This window comes from Camelus dromedarius, chromosome 6, assembly GCF_036321535.1.
Source record: "Camelus dromedarius isolate mCamDro1 chromosome 6, mCamDro1.pat, whole genome shotgun sequence".
NCBI lineage: Eukaryota > Metazoa > Chordata > Mammalia > Artiodactyla > Camelidae > Camelus > Camelus dromedarius.
In genome coordinates, this window is record NC_087441.1 from 46,765,237 (window position 1) to 46,791,478 (window position 26,242).

General features: G+C 39.6%; 1 long non-coding RNA gene across 1 annotated transcript in view; it reads left to right on the forward strand.

The window, feature by feature from the left end:
- The first annotated feature begins 398 nt into the window (after nucleotides 1-398).
- Nucleotides 399-26,242, forward strand: part of LOC135321494 (uncharacterized) — a 28,234-nt gene continuing 2,390 nt past the window's right edge. The window contains exons 1-2 of the long non-coding RNA XR_010381284.1: nucleotides 399-1,883; nucleotides 6,738-6,844. This is a non-coding gene — a long non-coding RNA (uncharacterized LOC135321494). The remainder of the gene's footprint in view (nucleotides 1,884-6,737; nucleotides 6,845-26,242) is intronic.

Sequence of the window (26,242 nt, forward strand, 5' to 3'; positions counted from 1 at the left end):
GAGATGTATGTCCAACAAGGGCCCCAGAGAAAACCACAAAGGCCCCTGGAAAGAGGCAGCTATAAATATCCACTTGAGCCAGAGAACACCTTCAGCATAAGACAGTGCCCCTTTTTCCCCTGAATCCCTACTCCTGGGCCTAACCCACGACGAAAGAGGGGTGTGAGCTGGGGCTGAAGAGTCACAGAGCAAAATCGGGGAGCGGGAGAAATAGACCAGAAGCTGCCTCTGCCCCTCCCTCCCTGACACCCACCTGACCTGGGCAAGGCAGGGATGATCACTTGAATGACATTTAACTACCGCATTAGGCTAGACATTTTGATCACTAAATAATGCTTTTTCTAAGAGTGCGTAATAAACCCAGGGGACGGAAAGGAAATAGTTCACAGATCATTTTTGAAAAGACAATGATAACAAAGAACAATATTGATAGTTCTCTGCTTTTAGGTATTGAGTTCTGCCCAAACAAAGTAACATCAGTCATGTGAGTAGAACTCCTCACAATACTGAGAGCTGGGCTGAGCTGGGGGTGCAGGTGGAGGGGGTGACCTGGACAAGGGAAATGCACAAACAATAAAAGAAGTACTTTCTAGATTATAAAGGACCATACAGAGCAAGGTGAAGTCTACTCATGCTCTCACTACTGCTCTGCTGCCCCCCTGCTTTTTGAAAATGGGAAGAAGAGTATGAACACCAATCACGGAACACATGTAAAATACTGGGAAAAACAGGCATGTTTCATACTCACGTGGAAGTGGTTTCTGATCAAAGTATATGCCCTTGGTGTTAAAGCCCATGAGAACTGAGTTCATTGACTCATCCAAACATTCACAGAGCATCAACTATTACCTGGGCAAGGTTTCTCTTGTCCTGTGTTTATGTCTAAGTAGAGGTGCATACTGATTAGAAAAGACCTCTTCACAGGAAGCTGGGAAAGGCCTGGACTCCTCAGCCACAAAGGGGTCAGAAGTAAAGCAGGAGTAGGTATTCCAAGTAGAAGGCTTGTAAAGCTTTCATGTGTTCTATAAAAACGGTACATTTGGTGTAGAAAATGCACTTGATGTGGGCACCCTTTCCATTGATTTGTGCTCTGCCGAATGCAGACCTGTCTTCAGCAGACGCATGAGAGGCACAACCCAAAGCTTCAGGCATTGTCCCACATGGCACTTTCTTTCAGCACAAGATTGTACAGTTCAGCCTGGGCATCAGTTTCTAGATTGTAGCTGTCATCAGCCTCAGCCCAAACCACAGTTTAACTGGCTTTATTTGGTTACAAACATAATTGGAATGAAAGGTTTAGAAGGAGAGGTAAGCTAGAGCTAATCTTCCTATCATAAAAGAAAACACATACACACTTGTTATTTCCTTTTTCATTTTTGGGCACCCTGGTGATTGAGTGGCTCTTCCACACCATGCGGATCTAACCTCAGAGGGCAGTGTATGAAGCATTCCCCTGAAATCTTCTAAACCTAGGGGAGCAGTGGTGGAAACCATCAGTGTCCCTCCACGGCTTGTCTCTCATGTGGACGGCCACATCCCGGCTCAGGGCACAGTCCTGGCACGTGTACCGCTGCCAGGCTCCCTGCCAGGGAGAACAGCGCGCCCTCCTCCTTGCTAGAGGGACAGGAACTCCTGTGCAGCCTCCCTCGCCCGAGGGGGAAGGCACTGATGATGCCCTGGCAGGCTCCTTCCAAGTGGCCTGGTGCCCTGCTCCGGATCAACTCAACAGATAATGAAAAGACCTCTTCATGGCTTGAACTCCCTCACACAAAAGAAAACCTTCACGCCCGCTTCTGCTGAGGCCCATCAGCGCCGTTCCCTCTCAGCTGAGGAACAGAGAGGGACTTCAGGAAAACCTTGGCAGAAGATCACTGGCCAGCAGGGTGAGTCTGAAGGAAGGGTGGGGCCCCGGAAAGACCCACTGTCCACCTCCCTCCTTTTTTCTTTTCTGGTTATTTGGGCCCAGCTCAGATCACCAGGGATGAGTGAAAGTGAAGTGTTTTGCTAGGGGTTTTCTAAAACTCGAATGAATGAAGCTTAATTTAAGATAATCTGAAGTAACTCACTCCTGATGAGTTGAAAACCAACCTCAGTCGGTTATCTAGGATGAAGCAGTCTGAATAGGACTGGTCTCAGAAACCCTGACTCACTGTTCAGCTGAAGTTGAAATTTTTAGTTCCTTGAACTACAGCAGAACTTCCCCCAGAAAACACCTTTGAAATTTGAAATGAACACTTGCTATCGACTGAAAGCACAACGCACACATCCGATCCACACCCTTCATTCACTTCTGCCTCTAAACCTCCCCTTCCTGCACTTTCCTGAAGAACATTCCTTCCTGAAAGTAAGCGCGTGCCCCACACAGAAAAAATAATAGTCATCTTTAGCAAGCTGCAAAGAGGATGGAAGAATGATGAGGAAAGTGTTGTTTTTGTGGCTTTGGAGTTATCCGACTAATACCAAAAAACACTGCAAAAGTGGCTGAACCGATCTTGAAGGAGATCCATTGGTCCATATAATTATGCCTCCAGTTCTACATGCCGGGATGCCTTCCTAGAGCAATATCTTTTTTCTTGCCTTGTTTAATAATAATAATAATATTTTATCAAATGCATGTGACGGGCAGTGTTCTAAGTGTTTTACATGTAATAACCTCACTTAATCCCACAGCCATCCAATGAGGCAGCTGAGTAAACGGAAGCACAGGAAGGTTTAGTAGCTGGCCCAAGGTCATGCACCTGTCCAGTGGCAGAACTTGTGTTTGAACCCGAGCTGATGTGACTCCAAGGTGGATGCTTTGAACCAATTTGCCCACACTGCCTCTCAGCCTTTTCAAGTGTGCTTGGGCTTCTACACAGGGAACCAGCTTCACTTCCTGTCCCTTGTGGGCAGCCCCTACAACGGTGCACAGAGGGAATATCCTTCATTAAACTGCATCTATAAGCTAACCCATTTTTAATGGTGATTCATGCAGAAGGGGAAATACGATTTCACACACTGAGTGACCTAATAACCTTGATACACATCCAGCATTAAAAAAAAATACTCCACCTCAAGTTTCCCACAAATTAATCATAGATGAATCCATACCCATGTCATTCACAGCCACCAGGAAACTCAACCAGAGTCTGACTCAAAGTACATTAGAAATCTACCTTGTGAAGCGCTCTTTTGGTGGTAGGTCTAACTCAGGTAACCATAGAGTGTTAGAGCCAGAAAGGGCCTTGGAGTTTACAGGATTTAATCTCCTTAAGGGAGGCTGTCCCAGAAGGATCAATGAGTTGTCCCAGGTTTTAGAGTCATTCAGTGGAAGGATCATCACCAGACTCCCTAGGGTCCAATGCCTTTCTCCACTCTACCACACTGCTTGCCTCCCTCTGTGGGACATTTTTATGTAAAAAAGTAACATGTTCTCCTGACCTGGGGTTAGAGACATTTTTCTATGCTCTGTTCAGACAAGCTTAACATAATTATATTCCACTGGTTGAGTTTTCTAAATGTACTTGATCTACTTCAAATATGAGGTAGGTGGTGTTCACCTTTCTTCACTGAGAGAAGCAGACAGGTAAGCACAAAACACTAATGGACATGGAATATGAGTGCGGTAAAGGGAAAATGAATCTTACTTTTATTTTCTATTACTCCATTGTATTTCATCACCAATCATTTGCTCCTGGTGGAAATCCTTGCTGATGCCTCTGAAAATCATCAGGAAAGGTTTTAAATTCTGTGAAAGAGAAAATGTCTCTTTTCAAAATGTCTGATCCCTGGCCTGTTCTCTGGCCCATGAGCTCAGGAACCCCCACGTCTGCCTTTCTCTCATCTCTCTCTGCCAGTCCATCTGAACACAGCCATCTGTTCGTTCCTTCCAAATCACAGATTTCACCCTATTATCTGTATCTCAAAAATCTTTAGCAACTATCCACTGTCTTCAGGGTAAAGTCCAAATTTTCAGAACCCTAAATAGACAGCACTATATATCTTTCAAGTCCATCTGCCTTTGTGTAGGATACAGACTGTCTGCTCTAACCAATTAGTATGTCCCTAGTTCCCCAAACACATGTGGTGCCTATCTGTCTCTGTACCTTGGCCACATGGCTTTTCTCACCCAGGATATCACCTCATCCTCCTGTGCCAACCCGAATCTGATTCACCTGGCAAGGCCCAGCCCGGAGGCCTCCCTGAGAACCCAGGCTTCCTGAATTTCTTCTCTGAAAGCATTTATTACTGGTAACACTGATTTCATATTTGCTGTTCTGTTTTATTTTAATTTTTCCATGTATATTTCTCTTGCCTTCCCATCCAGTTTATAAGCTCTTTTAGAGCAGGAAAACTTTTTTAGACTAAAAATATTTCCTCTATATCTTAAACACATAAAGAACTAAGTAGGTATCAATAGCTGATTCTTTAATTGCTTTTCCATTCTCTTCCTCCTCCCCTAATATTCTCCTTGAAGAGCTGACATTTAAATGTTTGGGAAGATTTTACATACTTATTCTAAAAACCGAAAAACTTATGGAATACACACACACACACACACACACAAACACACACACGTACGTACATACACATACATATATGTATACTTTTTAATTGAAGCATAGTTGATTTATAATGTTGTGTTAATTTCTGGTGTAGAGCATAGTGATTCATTTATACATATATATATTCCTTTTCATATTCTTTTTCATTATAGGCCATTAGAAGGTATTGAGTATAGTTTCCTGTGCTGTATGGTAGGATCTTGCTGTTTATCTATTTTATGTATAGTAGTTAGTATCTGCAAATCCTGAACTCCCAATTTATCCCTCCCCACACCCTTTACCCACTTGGTAACCATAAGTTTGTTTTTTATGTCTATGAGTCAGCCTCTGTTCTGTAAATAAGTTCTTTTGTGTTCTTTTATTTAAGATTCCACATGTAAGTGTTATCATGTGGTATTTTCCTTTTTCTTTCTGGCTTACTTCACTTAGTATGACAATCTCTGGGTCTATCCATGTTGCTGCAAATGACATTATTTCATTCCTTTTTATGGCTGAGTAGTATTCCATTGTATCTTTTTATCCATTTTAGGTTGCTTCCATGTCTTGGCTATCGTAAACAGTGCTGCTATGAACATTGGGGCTGTATGTATCTTTTCGAATTATAGAATATATCTTTAGGTAGAGCCTTTTACCTATAATTCATGGTTAAATTCAAAGATCATCAGTTAGGGTATTTATTAATATGTTAAAAGAATTAAGAAAATAGGGACAAATGAGCTTAATCTTTTTCATTTTGTTTTAAAATCTACCCAAATTTGCCCCAACATTGGTGGCTCCAAGTGGAACAAGAATATAAATGAAGGCTCACTTAGCACATTTAAATATTTTGAAGTTATAAATGAAGCTAACAAACTATTAAAGAATGTTCTAATTTCTTACCTTTAGAAATACACCTTCAAGATGATCTCAAGCCCAGGTTTGCCTCCTTCTCCTCCCTCCCCTGTCTCTGTTCTGCACTGCAAGTGGCCTCCCCCATTTGCAAGTGGATATCTCAGCTTGTCCATCCATTCTCTGAACGCACTCCCTGCCACCTCTCAGGCCTGGGGCTGCATACCCTGGCTGCAGGGCATGCCCTCAGAAGGGGAGGCAAAGGAGAGCACCTTTTACAACTCTTGCCCAGGTCGAGGGGAGATTATGAATCTATTCTTTTTCATTTCTTTAAATAAATCCATTCAAAAATTTTAGCTGCATTCAAAATACTAAATAAAAAGTAAAACCTTTATGACTTTAAAAACTCAGTTAAATTAAGTTTCGTCTTCTAAAACGTAAAAGCACTTAAAAAGAGAAACACGTGGTACACTTTTAAAAATTTGCAAGTTAATACACACTATAACTATTCCCAGGAACATGTCAGTATGTGAACAGCAAGGTGGTTTATATTAAAAACACACTGGCAAAGATGTCACAGTCACAACTGTGAACATATAACTTTAAAAATGACCACAGATATGTTACTTAATGAACAATAAGACACAGCTTCTTTTGTTTTTTTCTCAATCCTTTTCCAAGTAAGCTTCTGAGTCATGGTGTTGTTTGGCAAATGTAATCATATTCTCCATCTTTTCCAAGCAAGCAGTATTCTTCTTATAAAGATATAATCATATACAAACTCTTCATGAATTGGATTCCTCAGTGAATAGGTAAACAGATGGTTTTCTCAGCTTATGTAGGACAAGCCTGCATTTCATGGTTAGTACAGATGACAACACACTAAAATGTGTTTTGAAATTACATGTCCAGAAAATTACCTTATGTATCACAGAAGGAAAAAAGTCAAGAAAGAGGACTCAGTCTTGTTCTGGTAATTTTTAGTCAGTATTAAGAATAAATAAAGGATCCAAAAAAGGGATGGCAAAACAGAGATTGTCTAGGTCAGCAATTACTATTACTGGGACACAGAATATTATTGATGGCATTCTCTTCTCTGCATGTATCTTTCTATTTTCTTGCTCCTGTTTTCCCATCTCTTTTTTTATTTGCTTCTGCTGTATCCATCACCTGGCTCTTCTCTCTTGCTTGTGCCTTAAATCTTCCAGTGACACCCCTGCTAGGACTGTAATCCTCTTCCTGCTATTTCTGTCTTCTGGAATTGACTTTCTTAACTTTTAAAGACTAAAAAGTTCACCAGTGTCAAATAAACCTAAAACATCGACGTTTTTCATTCCTTATTTTCCCTTATTGTGATTTTTGCAGAGTTGCCAATCACAGCACAGACAACAAATATGACACTGGCTGAATAGTTAGTCGTCATGTCTTCTCAGATCTGGTTTGGATGACCTTGACAGTTTTGAGGAGTACAGGTAAGATCCTTTGCAGGATGATCCTCTATTGGAAATTATCTGGTGTCTTTCTCATGATTAGACTGGTGTTACGGGTTTTGGTGAAGAAGAGCACAGGGGGCCAATGTGACTTTCATCACATGATGTCAAGGATACACACCAGCACCGTGATTTATGGCTGTTGATGTTGACTTTGGTAGTGTCTGCCAAATTGCTCCACCGTGAAATACTCTTTTATCCCCCTTCTATATAGCGCACTCTTTGGAAGGAAGTCGTTATGTGAAGCTAGCGCTTAAGGAGTAAAGGTGTTACGCACCCCCCGCCAAAGGTGCAGTATCTACATAAATTATTTGGAATCCATCTGCATGGGAAATTTGTCTCTCCTTCTCCATTTATTTAGTTATTCATTCATTCACTTATTTCTATCAGTATGGACTCAATGATATTTATTTTATACTTTGAGTTATAACACAATGCTGTGTGCTTTATTTTGCCACTCAAATTATTCCAGTTTTGGCTATTGGGAACTATTTCAGTTAGCTGCTATGCCCTTTTGACGTATCTCTATCATTGCGTATTTGTGTGTATGTGTGTGTGTCTGTGTGTGTGTTTGGCATGTTTTTCCTTTCTGGCACTATAAGACACACCAGGCTTATCTTGTATATTTTGGGCTCCAGCCTTAAAATCAGCCATTTTTTTTTCAAGGAGCCTTGGTCTATCTTATTGGAGAATGGTATCAGAGACCAAGATCTGAATTCTAGATGTGCTTGTTGCTTCTAGAGTGCCATGCTTCTAGGTTATCTCAGCTGACAGAGCCAGGAAATATACGTGCTTGTACTAACTGGTGTATATACAAATATATCTAAATATTTCTATGTGCAACATCTGTATCTATATTAAGCTAAGCATGAGTTCATACTAATGTTGAAATCCGTTTTCCGTCCTGCTGTAATGTGGGAAAGTAGGGGAGGTGTAGAGGGAACAAGACTGCCCAGAAATTAGTAAGTGTTGAAACTGGATGATGTGTAAATGTAAGTGGGATGGTGTAGTCCATTATGCTATTCTCTCTACTTTTGTGTATGTTTTAAAATTTTCATAATAAAAATTTTTTTAAAAGTTAGAACAGTTAGGAAAGGTAGTCTTGGACTCACTCTAAGCTCATTTTACTCTTTCTTTATATAAGATTTTAAAGAGCATTGTTAGCTAATTGCCAAACATGTAACTAACTGAAATACTTTAAACATTTTAAAATATTTTTTTAAAGCACACAGTAACAAAAGTAAGAAATGACAGGTAATCAGAAGGAAACTTCTAGGAAAAAACTAGCAATAACACACAAATGATAATTTGCTGCAATAGCAGACAGAACAATACACCTAAATAAGCTCTGAAAACATTACTGTTTTTCCATATAAAAGCTATTATCCATAATTATCATGCTTCATCAAAAAAAGCTAATTTTATCATATTATTTTAAAAAAGCAAAAATGAGTAAACATATCTTTAGATAGTTTTTATTCAAAATAATAAAAATTTTAAAGTTTCCAACCTACAAGATTGACCCTAAGTCATCTATAAAACTCAGCTGTCTAGAACAACTCACTTCCCAAAGTTCTAGACAGCCACCTATCACAATTCAGGTATAGGCAACCAGTTCTCTAAAATACTTAAGTAATTTATATTTCCACAAAAACATTCACTTAGTGTTCAAGACAGTCTCAAGTTTACCTTAAAATGAAAAAGGTAATTCAACAAAAGTAACTCCTACTCTAAAATCTCTGTGAAGGAAAAACACTACTTGAAAGATTTTTTTCTTCAAATCCCACTTCTGATTAAAGATGTAAAGGAGGTATCACCTTATATTTGCAAAGTTTTTCATAGAATACTGTGATATTTTTCTACCTCTGCAAAAGAGAAGCTAAGCCATACTGATATATGCAGTATTCAGAGAGTAAACACATTGTGCTTAAAAACATCCTGAGCTAGTGAACGTTTTATTGGTCAACCCATTCTGCTGAAAGAAATGTTTCAACAGATACTATTAAAATTTTCTCCTAAATAAGAACAAAGGTAAGCGAGAGAGGGTGAAAGATTCTTTTTTGTCTATTCTATTATCTATTATCTTTTTTTGTTTATTCTATCCTTTTTGTCTACAGCATGCAAACAAAGAGGACTTTCTTTTTTGATTGCCTGACATAAAGAGGGCTTAATAGGGCTAAAACACGCTTTAGGAAGGGGAGAGGCTTGGAGAACTGCAAGAGCCCAAAGGCTCCCGCCCACTTCTAGGCTAACCCACGCCCCACTTGTCATCGGCTGTTACTGCTGTAGCCTCCTGGGGAGAAAAGCTTGCGTTCAAGAGACTGTGCCAAGCACTCTCTTAAGAGAACTCTTCTTTGGGTATGATGTTCCAGAAATTAATCCCCAGGTACTTTTCACCCATCTGCTGCAGAAAGTCTTCTGTGTTCATTTTAATAATGTATAGATAAGATTAAAATAGATATGATTCTGTGGAAATTCGAATAGTGAAACCAGGTCAGCATTACCTATCAGCAAACCAGGCAGGTACCTCTGAAATGTCTGCAAAGAAGACCTGCACATTGGTATATATGCGTGCCCTCAGTTTTCATAGCCTTTTGTTCTGCCATTCCTGGTGCTGGACTATTGCCTTTAAGGCCAAGATTTGTCTGCTCTTTGCTAATAGCATTTACCAGAAACATTCTGGAATGGGAGGCCAAGTTGCATGTTCAGCCCTGTTCCCTGAAGTCCAACATAACCTTCAGAGACATCCTCAAAAAGCTTAGTTCAAGTAACTTCTCTCTAGAGACTAGAAATCACATGATGCATTTCCCTTCCACCTCCCCATGCCATGCCGACCTTTTCTCTCCAGTCCCTCTCCTCCAGCCCCAACCACAAGGGTGGGACCAAAATACTGCAAGAACAACATGTATTTGGGTCATTTCCACTTGACTGTGTTCAACAATGTAATATATTGATTCTACAGTGTAGGAAACTCAAATTCAGGAATTCCGGGATTCTTTATTGAGCCCAGCAACGCACTGCTTGGAGTCCAGGCAACAACACCCTTGCTTTTCCTTGTTTGCAAAACAGAGATAATGATACCAACTCGGGGCTAGGGTATGAGCTAATTAATGATTACACAGGGCTAAATATAAAGAGGCTTCATGGTATAGGCAGGTGCTGTGTCCCTTTAGAAGTGACACGTATTAATTATACTGTGTGAGAGCCCAGCAAAGCTGTGTCAATCACTGAGGAAGGTAGGCAAAGCAGACCCACTCCATTTCTTTATGACTATCTACTTCCTTTTGGCTTCTCCTTCTAGATTCATCTTTCTCATAGTGCAGAATACTTTCTTTATAGCTCTTATTTATCTCCTTACCTATGGCTGGCTTTCAGTCAGTTCAGAGCATTGTGTTTACCAGGCATGGGACAAACTGGACAGCAGTGACCACACTAACACCCAGGGACAAAGGGAAACTCCCTGTCCCTGAAGAAAAGCCCAGGACTTGGCCTGGCAGCCTGGGTGTTGCACCCCTCTGCCCCACCGGCAATTGTGACAGCTGACTGTCTCCATAGAGGTAGGCTCCACGGGCCTTGGGGAAGAAACAGTTTATTGACAAAACTGTTTATTACAAAACTGGTTCCTGACCAAATATATTGACTTTCTGTTATGTAAGATATCTGCGAGGAAAGATTTTTTTTTTTTCCTTTTATCGCCATTAACTGGGGCAGTGGATGGGAAGGTTATGGCACAAGGGAACCAAACAGGTTCTGGACTGGACTGCCTAGGAAACACTGCAGGGATGGCTAATCTCAACAGTTACAAAATTATAGAAAAGAGAACCAATGTCCTGTACTTACAGTGTCAAATTGAAATGAATAAACCAGACCAAATCAAGAAAATTGGACAAAGTGCTGAATACCTACTAAGTATTAAGTGGTCATTAAAAATAAAATAGTTAAGGAAATTAAGTTGAAAGTAAAAAATACAGAGAAACATTTATTCATTCGTTCAACAAAAATTTATCCAGCACCTAGGTGCTCAGAAGGGGGATAGAGCAGTGAACAAGAGACAAAAATATGCTTCCCAGAGTTTACATTGTGAAGGAGAGAGACAGAAAATAACAAGCAAACAAATAAACAGGAAAATACAGAGTAATATGTACTATGCAGATAATTCATGTAGGTTGAAGTGATGGTGACTGAGTGGCCTTTCTGCAAAGGTGACACTTAAGCTTTGAAGGATGAGAAGGAATCAGTCCTTTGAGGACTAGAGGAAGTGTGTTCTAAGCTGGGCTAGTGTCCAGTGACTGCTCGGTGAGGCGGGGACAGACCAAGGGGACATCTGAGTTAGGTAGGGGCAGGGCCAGTTCATGTGTAAAGACAGGAGTTTTCTCTTCTACTTGTGATGAGAAGCCACTGGAGAGTCACAAGCAGAGAAGCAGCAGGATTGGATTCATGCCTTGAAAAGATGACACTGCTGCTCTTGGCAGAAAGGATGGTGCGGGGAAGTACAAAGGAAGGGGGCAGAGAGACCAGTGGGAGGTGACTGTAGGTGGCAGTTATGTCCTTAGACTGTCCTGGAATAATGACTTGCTCCTTGCTGGCAAAGCTAATGACAAATGATCGTGTGTGCGCACCACTTACTTCACGTGTCACATCTACACATCTGCGGGGACATAAAGATACCCCGTTTTTGTGGACTGGGGAAGTTTAGATCACGTGGCATGACAAGAACACAAAGGCCACATAGTACTCTGCACATCTGGATTGCAGACGTATGGTTTTTTTACTCATCCGGGCCCTTCGACAGCCATCACTTTCCTGGTGACTTCTTACCACACTTTGGTCAGCGGTTATGCCAAAACCACACTCTTCCCAATCACCTATTCTCCCTCAGACCCAGTTTTTGGATAGTGACTTTCCTTCCCTCCAAAGAAAAGTGAAACCCCTCAGCATGAATCCCTCCTTGTGTCAACTTCAGTCTGATCATTTCCCCTTCATTTGAGAAGCTGTGTCTCTCCTCCTCCAAAACTGTGGTCCCCCAGTGCTCAGGATCTGCCTTGCAACCAGCCTGCACCTCCCAAACGGGACCCCCACTCTGAAGCATTGTTAGCACTGCCCCTTCTCCTTTCTCCTCTTTTCAGCTTCTAAAACAGCCTAGCTTGTCCTATCCCAGCTAGCGGCCCTTCTCTCTGTGCCGCTGCCCCTCTGACAGCCCCTCCCTAATCTTCCCCTTCCAGTCTTCTGCTCTCCTTCAGCCTGTAAGTAAACCTCAGGCTCCCCCGCCAGCTCCCAGTGCCCATTTTCCTCTGCTCCTGCAACCGTCAAGAACTGGATGAATTGACTACATTCTTTTTGCCAAATCCATTATCCTCTTCAACTGACCTATTTCTTGAATTCCCTCTTTCAATTTTTACTTTCTACTTGTGTGAACTATGTTTCTCTTTTTAAGTTTAATCATTCATTCTTCCATTTATTCAACCCTTACAGATGACTCCCAGTTATGCATGATTCTGTATTACCCCTCACTGGCATTCTTTCTCCAAACTTATGACAATCTCTTGTGCAAAGCCCATTGGGGCCAGAGTATTTTAAAAGTAAGAATCTTCAGATTTTGGAAAGGTAATATATATATCTCTTTCATAATGCATCATATTCTGTAGCAAAAATGTATGAAAGTTCACTCTAAATGGGATAATTTAGGATACTAAATTGCCTTATAAGAGTTCAGGTCAAATTTTGTTGCCAAATGAGTTTGGGTATCAACTTATCAAAAAAGAAAGAGAAAAGAAAGAAAAGTAAAACAACTGAAAGTTTCCAGCTTCTTATTTGTTCTGATGATTGCCCAAATCTATTTCTTCATGCTGCTCTTTCTGTTATTCTAAAACTTTCTACCTGGTTTTCAAGTTACTACTTCAAAGCCAACATTTTCTAAATAGAACAAATCAATTTTTCCTTCCAAGCAGCCTCCCTTTCTAAAGAATTTCATTTGTCACCAGGAACACCATCTTTCTGGCCTCCTAAACTAAAAACCTTAAAATCTTTCATTCCATCCACTTTTGCTCCTACGTGTAATCTATCATCAGATCTCCTGACTGCAGCCCATTCAACAGCCTCTACCTTAACACAAGCCCTTACTGTTTTAATAGCCTCCTGGGCAGTTTCTGAGATTCCTGTCCCCATCTGCGTTCACTGCGTTTTTATTTCCCTCAACCCTGCCCTTCCATCACACCAGGAATATCAGTGCCACTACTTCTGAAATACTACATTCATCATGAATGCTTCTTTGCTCAAGACGTTACAACAATTTCTGTGTTTAAAGATTGGAACCCACCCCAAACCTACTCCTCAAAATATTCTACTTCCTAAGGTTCCTTTCTGTGCCATTCTCTCTAAGCAAACACATTCTACTTTAGTTAACTTATTGTCTCAGGTATCCAACTATCGCCTTGATTCTGATGCCTTTCCTAATAGTGAGTTAGAACAACACAGTATCATATGTAACTGATATACTGTGTCTTGTTTTTTATCTTAAATAAAATTTGTTTGTTGTTTCTTTTAGGCTTGTTTTAGGGTAAGTTGTTGGTAATTTGTGGGACTGAATTAGAATACTTCCAACAATTCCCTTTTCACTGCCTTCCATTTTTACTGAAAGAAAACACCGCCAAGGTACCTCATTAACAAACGTGAAATGAATAAATAAATAGTACATGTAACAAACATAAGGAACAAAGGATAAGTCATTGGCAGAATGTTAGCACTACAATTGTAGACACACTAGGGACGTTTAGTGAGCTTTGAACGAATGCTGAGCACTTCCGTGTTTGAATCTCTTTCCTTATTTTGTGTACTTTGATCTTCTAGTGTTTCTTTCCTTTTCTACTGCAATCTACCTAATATCATATGTGTGTGTGTGTGTGTGTGTATTTACTGGTTAACTTAATGTTTGAATAAATAATACTGCATTTAAGGGCATAACTCAAACTACCTGCTAAAGGTAAATTTACCTGGTTGATCGGCCAATGTTTTTCTTTTTCTTTTATTTTGTGTGTGTGTGTGTGTGTATATACATGTATATATATTTATTTATTTATTGAAGTATAGTCAGTTTACAATGTTGTGTCAATTTCTGGCATACAGCACAATTCTTCAGTCATACATGAACATACATATATTCGTTTTCATATTCTTCTTCACCACAGGTCGCTACAAGATATTGAATATAGTTCCCTGTGCTATACAGTATGAACTTGTTTATTTTTTTTATATACTAGTATCTGCAAATCTCGATATTTATGCTGTGAAAATATCTATTGCTCTGTTTAGCACTTTAGATGAAAGTCAAGGAATATTTACTCACAAACTTGAAAATATTTGCTATTTCAAATACCATTTAAAAAAAATGAAGGTAGAGAAGACAACTCATTGCAAGATCAGCTAGCACCATAGGAAGGTCAGAATATCAATTTACTCAACTATCCTCTCCCAATAATTCCAACTTGAGTATCATTCTATTTACTGGCTTTATAAGTGACCAGAAGGAAGTAATCAAGAATATCTTCATCAGATTTATATACGAAACTAGATATTCAGTGTTGCTAATGCTCAGATAGGAATACATTTCAAAACAATTCATGAAATTTAAGAGTGATTCTACAAACTAAAGAAAATTCAGTAGGGACAAGCAGCTCACTCAGGTTGAACGAGTAACTGCAAGGTGTAATAGATAAGTTGGCTAAGTATAAACAGAACAGACAAGACCTATATGGGGTCTTGCATATAAATATTAAGTCAGTGAGAGAATGTAATAAAGTTTCTTTTAAAAGGCAATATGATAATGAGATAAATTAATAAAATTGTTACATAAAATTATAGTTACTAGAGGTGGAAGAACAATATATGTAATCTAGTCCAGTTGTTTTTATGATTTTATCAGCAGTAAAGCATTTTACTCAAAAGAAGTTGTGCCAGGATTCGGCCATATGTAGAAAACAGGTATAAGTGAAGACGATTAGTAAAATGGCCACATTTAGGCTAACAGATTGCTTATTCTTATGCTTGTCCTTACAACAGTCAACTCACAGTTTCAGGCCCATTGTTAAAACTAAAGCTATTGGTCTTACTGTTTCTACTTTATTCCAGTAATCAAAAGCTATAATCATCTTAGTCTCTGAGTCGATCTCGAGGGAGATGGTCACAGAACTGTAACCTTACAAAGTAAGCTAAATACCAAAAAGACCATGCCTTGAGTGCTTACAAGAGATCGAAAAAGTGACAACTGCTGGCCTCTATAGAATTGGTCACCTGGAGGCATCATGATGCCATTCTAAGTCTTCTGATGAGAAAATGATTCTGTTGATTGTTATCGATGATTTATTGTTTGAGCTACGGCTATATTATCACCCTGCCCCACCCCCAAGGTGGGTTTGCAGTTTTGAAGGCACTAGCCTACTATGAGTCCCCTTTGCCCAGCAAAGCAATAAAGCTGCCTCTTTTCTTCTAAGCTCCAAGACCTTGTCTCTGGGTTATTCGGCTCGTCAGGGACAGAGGCCAATCTTTCAGCAACATAAGTAACATCTCTGAGTAAAGACATGGCACGAAGCTGGCAAGCCTGAGTTCCTGTCCCATCCAGCTTTCCATCCATCCCCTCTTCCTGCTGCAGCCTTTGGGGCACATCAGAGGATCCCTAAGGCTCTACAGAGCACTATCTAATCCAACTTTCATCTGCTAATATACAAATATAAAAGCTGATGCCCGGGATGGATAAATAACTTATCCAAGAAAACACAGTTGGTCTAAAGCAGAACTGAAATTAGGGCTCTGGTCTTTTGGCTACCTTCAGTGCTTTAAAATTCACTTTTCCAGTTTTGCAATCACATGTGTTGAGTTTTTTCTATATGCCAGACACAGCAATAGGTGTAAATAAGATGTGAATACCTTGCCCTAGTGAAGTCTAGTGGAGAAGAGATACAATTTTTGAATAATAATAATAATATGGAGAAATTACTTGGGATATTATAAAATTCCATGAGAACATGAGAGATATCAGACAATAACAGCTGAGAATTCAAGGAAACTTCATAATTGAGATAATATTTGATTGGAGTTTTAAAGATGAATAGACGTTGATTAGGCATAATTTTTTGCATTCACAGGTACTTACTAGATTACTATAACCAGCTTGGATTACTGCAGTTTTAAAATAAAACAGACAGCCTAAGAAAGGTTTTGTAAATGGGTATTTATCATTGTTATAATGTATATTGTCATATTGTAAGATACCTGAAAAAATTAAATATTTTGATTCCATTATGATGGAACTTCACTTAATTGCTAAACTCACAGAAGTTAATTCTTAGAAGTATTTTTGATATTCCCTTTAGTTATTTTGAGCAAAGCTTATGAGAGAGACCAAGGGCAATGTCCTCGGCACTGGTTTGAATGATACTACTACCAACGGAGATGCTTTAAATTAGGAGTTTAAGCACTGAGGCCAAATCAGTCCCTTCTTCCCTCATTTTCTAAGCTGGCCAATCTTCATTTTAAGATTCTAATAAAACAAAATCAAACAGGAAAAAAGGTCCACATTATTTGGGGTTCTTTTTTGGATCATCTTGGTGAATAGTACGTTCGGGTTTCCAAGTCAGCAGGGAATTAGGGGAGATGGTCCGCTGTTTACTGAGATGACCTAGGCTGCCTTGGAGAGATTTATTTAGGTTGCACTTGTCATAATCACAGAGACCTCTCATAATCACACGTTACCCAGAGGCTCTACGCATTTAAGCTAGTGTTATCTGGTTGTCCTCCAGTCACAAATTTTCCTTCTCTGCCATGTTCTTCTGGCCATTTTTCCCATGTTGCTGGTTGGAAGTCATTAAAAATACCCCCTGGTAGTTGATAATTAACACCCTTCCCCTTTTTCTTTTCATTTTGTATAACTTTTTATTTTGCATTTCACATATTATCCAGTTTCACATTCTCACAGGATCAGCAGTTACAACAGCTACCTCATCTCTCACGTCTGAAAATGGCAAGACAGCCAGGGCTGTGGCCAAAGGCAAAGCACTGATGTGCTCACAGAACAAAAACATTGCACGTTTTTTCCTTCATTTTTTTTAAACTAATGGTCGACTAACATCTAAGCAAAGGACACGAATGTATGTAGAGTGAACTTTTGAACTCTCTATAGATGGCGTTTGACCAAAGCTCCTAAGAGAGAAAGTCATCAGGTACAGTGGCAGAGAGAAACCAAAGCTCTGCTAAGAAGAAAGGACAGTGAAATCAATAGTCATAGGAATAAACACAGAATAATTAAGATACTAAGTCCCTTTCCTCCAGACTTCAGTATAAGCAATAGCTAAGAGGGTCCGTCTGACCGAAGTCCACACAGTGCCAACTTTAACTGTTTTATCCCATCTTCAATTGTCACTTCAGCACATAGATGTTCTTCAAAAGTATATGTGTGTGTGACACACAAATATATACACACACACACACACACACACACACATATATTTAACTCTATTACCTATTTCATTAAATTATGGGTCATGCTCTAATCAGTACCCTGAGAAAAAACAGTAGGTCAGAAGTACACAAGGCTTGCTTTTTCTAAAGCACATTACAAACCTAGTCTGACATACACATTCTACACATTCCATTCCAGCAGCTTCAAAGCCAGCATGTGCAGAACAAAGCAAATGCCTAATATGACAGGCAGAGAAGAGGGAGATGAATAAGTATCAAAGGTGAGCTCAGGCTGGTGGTGCCGGCCACCCCACACCTTACAAAGTAGCACAGAAGGTCTACATCTAAAACAACACACTGGCTTTACAAACAGGGACTCAGGATATTGAGTGACCATCGGGGTTGAGATCTTGATTCACTCCTCAATCTTAAGACAATATCTCCTGTCAGATTAAGTACACAAAAAGCAATTCTGAGCTGTTGATTCAGAATCTCATACTAATCATTTTACTTCTCAAAGCACCTCTATGTAACTTATTAATATCTGATTCAAATGAGAACTTGGTGTACTGCAAATGAGCCCAGCCCCAAAGGAAAGTGGCTTTGAGAGAATATAAAGTAGCATGGTTCTCTGCCAGCATCAGAGGCTCTGAGAAGCCCAAATTAGAGAGGACCAAGTCTCAGAGCACAGTGCCCGATAGGAGCTACCTTCACTGGCACTGACTTTGCTAGTTAAGCCCTAACCAACTGCAAAAAAAGCCTGTTTTTAACACTCAGAAAAAAAAGTATCCAGGTGAGCATGTTAATAAGTAGTACCCAGGATACTTTCAAATATTTAAGACTAAAACGGCATTAGCCCTGCAAAACAGTAGTACACAGATTCACAATCACGTACTTCATGCTCAAATGTTATTAAAGAGACATTGGACAAATCAGTGACTCAGAAGGATTCCCTCAGCAAGGACTTACCTCAAGATCCCGGTCGTAGTACCTGTTTCTGGAATTTTCATATCTGTTCCGGGAGTCGGGGCACCTATTCCGAGAGTCAACACTCCTGCTGCGATTGTTGGCACACCCATTGCACCTGCCGCAGCCGCACCCACAGCAGGTGCGACCCCCCATCAAGGTTCTGGATTGGACCAGTCTTCAGATCTTCCTCAGGAGAGAGTGGTAAGTACTGGGAGAAGAAGTGGAGCATGCAGAGCTACATATACAACCAGACACGGTTCCAAATGGCCCAAATGTCGTTGAGTGCAGGCAGAGGTTCTGTTTTTGACTAAAGAAGGGACTCCCAGTGAGGGATTTCTGACCAAAACAAATATTCTATTGTGATTAGAATATTCAAAAGAAGGTAAGCCCCCAAATTTTCGTCTCTCCAGCCAAAATGATGGTATGATCCTCTATTGATGTCTTCGGGAAAACAAATGAGCATCACTGGCCAGACACTCCTCCTTATTATGGGAATGATGTCACAAGAGCTTTAATGTTCCCCAGTACTACATTAGCTAGTAGGAATTCAGTTTGAAATTTAAGGATGTCAGAGAACAATACCAGTAATTACTACTCGCAGAGAGCTTTGTGTATGCCCCGGGCTTTATAACAATTAACCACTCCTCACAGCAAGACCTGATGCCGAGGCCGGGTAATCACCACCCAGGTATTCGTGGCGGAAATGGATCTGCCTAGACTAGCGCTAGAAGCACAATCCCGAAGGACTTTAATTTAAATGTTTTCGGTCCTTGATGCTTTGAGAGTACGACTGTTGTAAATATTTTTAATAGTAAGTGCAAGAAATTCATTTGAACAAAGAGACTGAGACATGCAGGAGCAGAACTGAGGTGAATAAGAGGGAAAAACATTTCAGTTACTATTCTGAGACTGTCATTCAATTCCATTGCACGAGTGACCAAAAAATATTATTTCAGAAGTCCCACTCCTGTTCCCCATCTGCTAGTAAGAGAAGAGAAGCATTTTGTTTTTTCACCACTTAACAGTTTCCCCCAGACAAACCTACCACCCCCACAAACAGACAACAAATTAAAACTCTAACTGGATAGCAGAACACTAAATTATTCAAAAAGAAGAATATAAAAAAGATTAAAATGTTTCATGTAAAGACAAATTTTTTTCCATTCTGAACATCAATAATTATCACCTCATCACAGTATCTTCAGCAAGATTAAACCCAACACGTAAATGAGCAAAAAGCATGAAAAGATAATTCACTGAAGAAATACAAATGGCCAGTAAACATTAAAGAAAAAAAAAAGATCAACCTCACTCTTAGTTGAAGAACTACAAATTTAAACAATGAGATACCAACAGAACAGCAAAGTAAAAAAGATTGATCACATACCACATTTATAAAGTGGTAGGAAAACAGGCACATGATTCACTTTGGTTGGGAGCTTAGGTTGATAAAACCTTTTTATGGACAATTTGACAGTATCTATAATATTTAAAAATGAGTGTGCTTTTGATTCAGTAATTCCATTTCTAGGGAATTTATTCCACAGAAATACCGACAAAAAATAACATAGAGACTGTATTGTTTATAAAAGAAAAAAAGTGGAAATAACTTAAATGTTCACATATAAAGATTGGTAAACTAGAGAGCGTACACCCATCATATTATACGTCTGGAATACTGCTATGTAGCAGTTCAAAGGAGACAAGTATAGATGCTGACTTGGAACCATGATCACAAAGATTGCTTAGTGAAAAAATAAACTAGAGAATTGTACACAGGGTATGATCCCCTGTGGTGGGAAAAGCAAGAACAAACTTTATGTAAATGCATAACAAAAAACCCTGAAAGGATACACACCAAACTTGTCACCTTCAAAGGTGATGGGAGAGTTTAAGTCTTTATTTTGTATGTTTCAGACTGTTGGGAAATTTTTTGCAATAAGCTAATATAATATTTAGAAGAAACATAATACATATATTACCACACTTAAAAAAAAAACAAAGCAAAACTTAAAACCCTACCACAAACAAAGCTTTCCAGTTTGGGTTATGGGGAAATGGACTGGCTGATATGTAGTTATATATATGCAAATAAACAGCACCCAGAGTCACTACCTCAGAAGAAAACAACACACGTTCTTATGGTATAAAAAGAAAACAGATCACTCATTGATTTCTTGCTGCCTCCTGGTGACCATGATACCTTCAAATGCCCAGTATCACAGATAGTTATATAGAGGCTGGATTTCCCCAAAGCTGACTGTACATAGGCAATCTGTCTTCTTCTTAGAAGGCCAGATATTTAGCTTGTATGAGAAAAACAACTGGTTTACCGTATCCTGCCACTTGTAATGCCATTCTTAGGATATTGAAGCAACATTCTCCAGCCTACATAATGAGCAACAATGTGAAACTTCTTATGTAGGAAAGGCCGCTCTTGCTGCACCCAGTAATGCCAGGCTTTTTCGGAGGCAAAGTTCTCCCTGTGCCACTTTGCTCTACCTTGATCTTTGCAACCCCACAGCCTAAGTGCAGGAGGAGGAGAGTGGAGCTATGCTCTAGAAACAGCCATGTTTTCTTTCTGCTGCACACACATGGCTTACTTGTGTACATATGCATTTGGTGCACTTTCCTGCTCTACCTTCAAAGCCTAAATGCATTTAAATTCGTACTAGAGCTGAAATGCTGCATATTTGCAACAGAATTATTTTCGACTACTTTTTACTGAGAATAGACAGCATTTCATTCATGCAAAATGTATAATATTCCAGCCATAAAAATGCAGTCTGACCCTTAGGGTCTCCTCCTAGTCTAGTAAGGAAGGAGACTTGTAAATCAGTATGGAAGTGCTGAGTTCGTGATACACCCGCGGTAAATGAACAAGTTTTCCAGGGCAGGGATCACAGAGTAAGAGCTGTTTGAGCAGGATCATAAAAAGAATGGGTAGAAGTTTGCAGGTAGACAACAAGTGGAAAGACGTTCCAGGCATGGGAAAGAATACACGCAAAGGCAGTAAAATGGTGCAGTAAGGAATTTGGGAGCAGCAGTAGCCTGCTCAGGCAATGCGGCAGGACTGGTACAGTTTACAGACAGTCAGAGAATCATAAAAAATCACACAGGCACACCTAAACTATTTAAATGTAACTTTAATCAAAATATAACTTAAATCATATCTATTTATTCCTCTACCTTCAAAAAATTTTGAATAGGTAATACTTTCACATAGCTCAAAATTCAAAATATGAAAAAGTGCACAGTAAAAAGTCTTGTCCCCCCTGCATCCCCTATCTGCTCTTTTCCCCCTACCTCTATCACAGGTAATTATTACTAGTTTTTCATGCATCCTTCCATCATGTCTTAACGCATCTACAAAGAAAAATGTATATTCGAATCCCCTTTTGACACAAAATGTAACATTATGTCCACATTGCTCTCTATCTTGAATTTTTTTCCAGCAGTAGATTTAGCCTTTTAGATCAGTACTTATAGAGCACGGAGGGACTCCTGCCATGCAGCAGGTATGGAAAGGGGTGAGAGATTAAAAGCTGGGCACCAGACCTACCTGTGTGGCTAGGACAGGTCCCAGGGTATGGTGGGTAAAAGAATGTCAAGATCTGACTGATGAAGAAAGCAGAGATTTGGGACATGGTAGTTCAGCAGCCTCTAATCACACACTAGAAGGCACATGCAGAGTAATGAAGTGCCAATAGGAAGGTGAAAGGCAGTACTGGAATGGATGGATGATGCTCGTGAGTCCTTCACGAAGTCTCTACTGGGAAGAATTTTTGAATAGGCAATACTTTCACATAGCTCAAAATTCAAAACATGAAAAAGTGCACAGTAAAAAGTCCCTCTCCCACCTTTGTAAATAAATGCTTCAGTCTCAGGATGAGGGTTGGGGGTCAGAACTCGGGATTTCAAAGGTCTTACTTCCTGCAGGATAATTTCAGAACAGTCCTTGGTGAGATTAGAAACCTGGATGATTTGAGACAGAATGTAGCAGCCCAGTGATCAATGTTCATGTACTGTGTCCTAGGCCAACCCAACACTGGAGAAGACACAACTCTGTGCCCCCATGGGATGGGGCAGGTAGAGTGGGGGCAATCAGAGGCCTCTTAAGTACTTCGTATTTTGAACTTGGTCCAGCCTGAGAAATAAGGTAAACCAGGGGATGGGGCATTCAGAGAAAAATCAGTGGGCCCATGTGGAGCAGCTAGAGAGAGAAAGAAAAAGAAGAAATAATGAGCTTGGGATGAGAAATGGGACGTCACCTCTCAAAGTGATTAACTGCCTGGGAAATATAGAAAACAAAAGTGTTAGAAAATGTTTCTGTCTTCTCTGCTACATCGACAAATGCTTGTTGAAATGAATTCTTATCCTTATTGACTAAACTAGAATAACCAGGCTGGAAACTGGAAAGCACTCCACCTTGACAATTATAAGATTAACCGAGCAATGAAAAAGCTGTCAAAAACGATTGTGGTAGAACCAACTCTGAGATGGTTGACACTAAAGCAGATACCTGTCTGTTTTGGATGATTTGGGAGCATTCCAAGTTCAAAAGTGAGACTGGAGATTCACAGATGTCTTCTAAATGACAGGGCAGAGAAGCACTAACAAGAACCAAAATCTGTACAAGTGACTTCTGAAGGACCAACACTGATTTGGCAAAATTTCTTCTCCTCTATAGATTATAGTTGTTTTGTTTTGGGGAGCAGTACTTATTTTTTCTTTTAAAAAGTACTCATACACACACTTATATACATGCACACACACACACACACACACACACACACTTACAGACAATGGGAAATAGAGGCTTTCTCCAGGTCAAGAATGTAAGAATCCAAATGGTGAAAGCAAAGTCGGTTTTTTGCTTGAGTTAATCAAACAATTGCTGTACCAACTTATTCCTTTTTACTTGTTTGAACTTGGCTCCAGAATGATTGAAAATGGTGACAATTTCACATATAATCACTATAGTCAGACACAATTTTCTAGATCAAAATAAGCAACTAGAATTGAAGGGAGATGAAAAGACTTTCATACTAGAAATCATTGAAATTCTCCTAAGGTAATTACTCTCTTTGAAGATGCTAATTTTAATTAGAAATACATTGCTCAGTATTCTTGTTCAATTTTTTTTCTTTAAAGAAATGCTTTAATTAATAAAGGTTGTTCCTACATGTCCTGGAAATATCTCCATGTAGTAGAATTAAGACATGTTCATTTACAAAATAAATTAAGCAGTAAATGTAACGTAAGTACCTAAATAAAGCAAAACACATATTAATCTAAACTGTTAAATCTTTCTTACATGCAAAGAAAGAATTATTCAATGTAATTGTCACATATGTTATACATTTTCACTTAATGATAACACTTCCTTATGCTTTTCTCTCATATGAAAAAAAGTCTGGTAAAAATGTAAATATTTTATACAAACATATCTTCTGCTCTAAAGCTGACTAGAGATTTTATGCAGACATTTAAAGGAAAAATTGTTTTGTATAAATAAATAAAATCCCTGATGATTTGTCCCATCTAAGATTTAAACTCTAATAATATCCTATTTTGATTTGTAGTTGCTCTTTTATTCCTAGTGGATGTATACATGTGGTTGAGAGGCAATCCTATCTTTGTAATTATAAATCCCTATTTTCATTTACACAAGCAGGTATAGCACATGTCTTCTTTTAGCTGAAGGATTCAATGTAGTGTTGTCAGCTCTAAAGAACACCTAAGGGATTTTAACAGCATGTTAAATGAGTAAACAAATACAATAATAGAATCTACAGAACCAAAAAGATGAATATATTCTAATTGTTTTGGGAAAGGCACATGGCTCAACTATAATGCAAATAAAAATCTGAAACATTTGTATGAATAAATAGATATAATTCAGAGGGCTGGATCAACTCAGGAATCTTAAGAAAAACTGATGGCCTTCTGCCTGAGAAAGATGCCAAGGGTGGTCCTGATATAACTGCCTTGTGAATCTGCTGAATCCTGCAGGAAATGACCGGGCTGGTTGTAGAGAGTGGACCAAGAGAAGGGTCCTTTGGAAGGTATGGGAAGTGCTGGCACCATAGCACTCATGGTAGATACGAACGATCAGAATCTACGTGGTGTTAACTTTTGTTTCCCAATACTACTGGCCAGACTGGGGGTGTGGGGGTGTCCTGCACTCCTGAGAGTGGTCTGGTTACTGCTCTCAGCGTGATCTCAAGAGACATAAAGTTGAGAACACATGGGGAGGGAAGAGGAAGTCTGCTCCATGCCTCTTCCTTTCTCCTGGGGCCCTAGTAGAACATGCAGATGAAAAGATCCAGAGAGCCAGAGCCCAGAGTGAGCAGGGGAAGTAAGACGGGTGACAGAGGGGAGAGAGGGAGAGGGAGAGACAGCAGGCAGAGCCGGAAGTGGCCCAGGAGCCGGTGCTTCCTGTTGTGGGTATCTGACCGTCTCTGACAAGGAGGGCGTGGTGCAGGGAGAGAGCGCAGGCAGCGCCTGGATGACCCCGTTTCAGGTGACAGGTGGACAAAGTGTAGCCAGAACCACACTGCCTCTGCTTGCTCCCTTCTTTGAGTTCCTGCCCTTCTTCTATCTGCCCTGGCTCCCTTCCTATACTGGACTCCCAGGTCATCTGCTCAGGTTCCAAGCCTCTGCCTTTCCCAGCGGTACCAATGGGCCTCCTCCCCCTGCTCACCTTCACAGGGCTGAGCTCTCTGGCTTGGCCTTGGGGCCTCTCTCATGGGCTGCCTGGTGCCCAGGGCTCTTTGGCTACAGCCTGGCAGAGCGAGCCAGGGTCGAGGGAGCACATCTCGATGAGATAACAGCACTGTGAAGATACACATTATTGCTGGACTGCAGGCCAAGGGATGGGGCACCGCAGACCCTTCACCGCCATCCGGCTCAGGGAATTTACCTTTTGCCCCAACTTTGAATGCTGCCATCAATTGCTTCCTGGACTTCAGTAAACATCATAGGGTACTTAATGGCATAATCCTTGCAGAAATTTTATGTTATGGAAGGATAAATGTAGGAAACAACTCAAAACTCTACCTAGGGCTAGGGACTGGATTTATCAGGTTTTGTTTCCTGTTATAAAATATTTCCTATAAAGAAAGAATAACAAAATGCAAAACCAATTTGAAAGTAAGTATAAATTATAGTAAGCCAGGTTATTCAATTTTTTTAAATTTAAATTTGATTTTTACATTTCAACATTTAATAAAATTAAGTTTTATATTTCTGTACTTTGATACTATGCTGTTTTGAGTTTGAAAGCATTTTCTGTTGAATTTCCCTATACACTTTTGCTATGTTCTAATAACATATAAAATATGAGCTAATAATCTCATCATGTCCTTTTTTCTTACTGCTTTCCATCACTAAGGATTTTCTTAATTTTTCTTTTTAATTGCAGTAAAATACACGTAACATGCAATTTACCACCTTAACCATTTGAAGTGCACTGTTCGGTAGTGCTAAGTACATTCACACCGCTGTGCATGCAATCTCCAAAAGCTTTCATCTTGTACTAAAAAGTAGTTTTTTTTCAAAAGAGATTATTTTTATTTAAAGAAAACTGAAAGAAATTTATACAGTTAACATATCAACCATTTAAAAATCAATCAATACATTTCATAAAGGAAGGTGAAGTTTAAAAAAAACCAAATCAGCACTGAATTGTCGCAGCTACTGATACTTCTGACACCCGTGGTCAGATTTCTGCCTTGTGCATGGTCATGGGTGTGCAGAACAAAGAAAAGGTTTTAGAGCAGAGGACAAGGAGCCTAAGTGATTATTTTACTTTTAATATATAGGACTACTAAAGCAGATTTCTTTGAGAGGGTCTTCTTTCACGACAGAGTATCTTTCATTACTAACCCTCGCTGATCTTATAACGAGTTGTAACAAGAAATGCATTATACAACCTTCAAGGCCCAACAGCTAAACCAG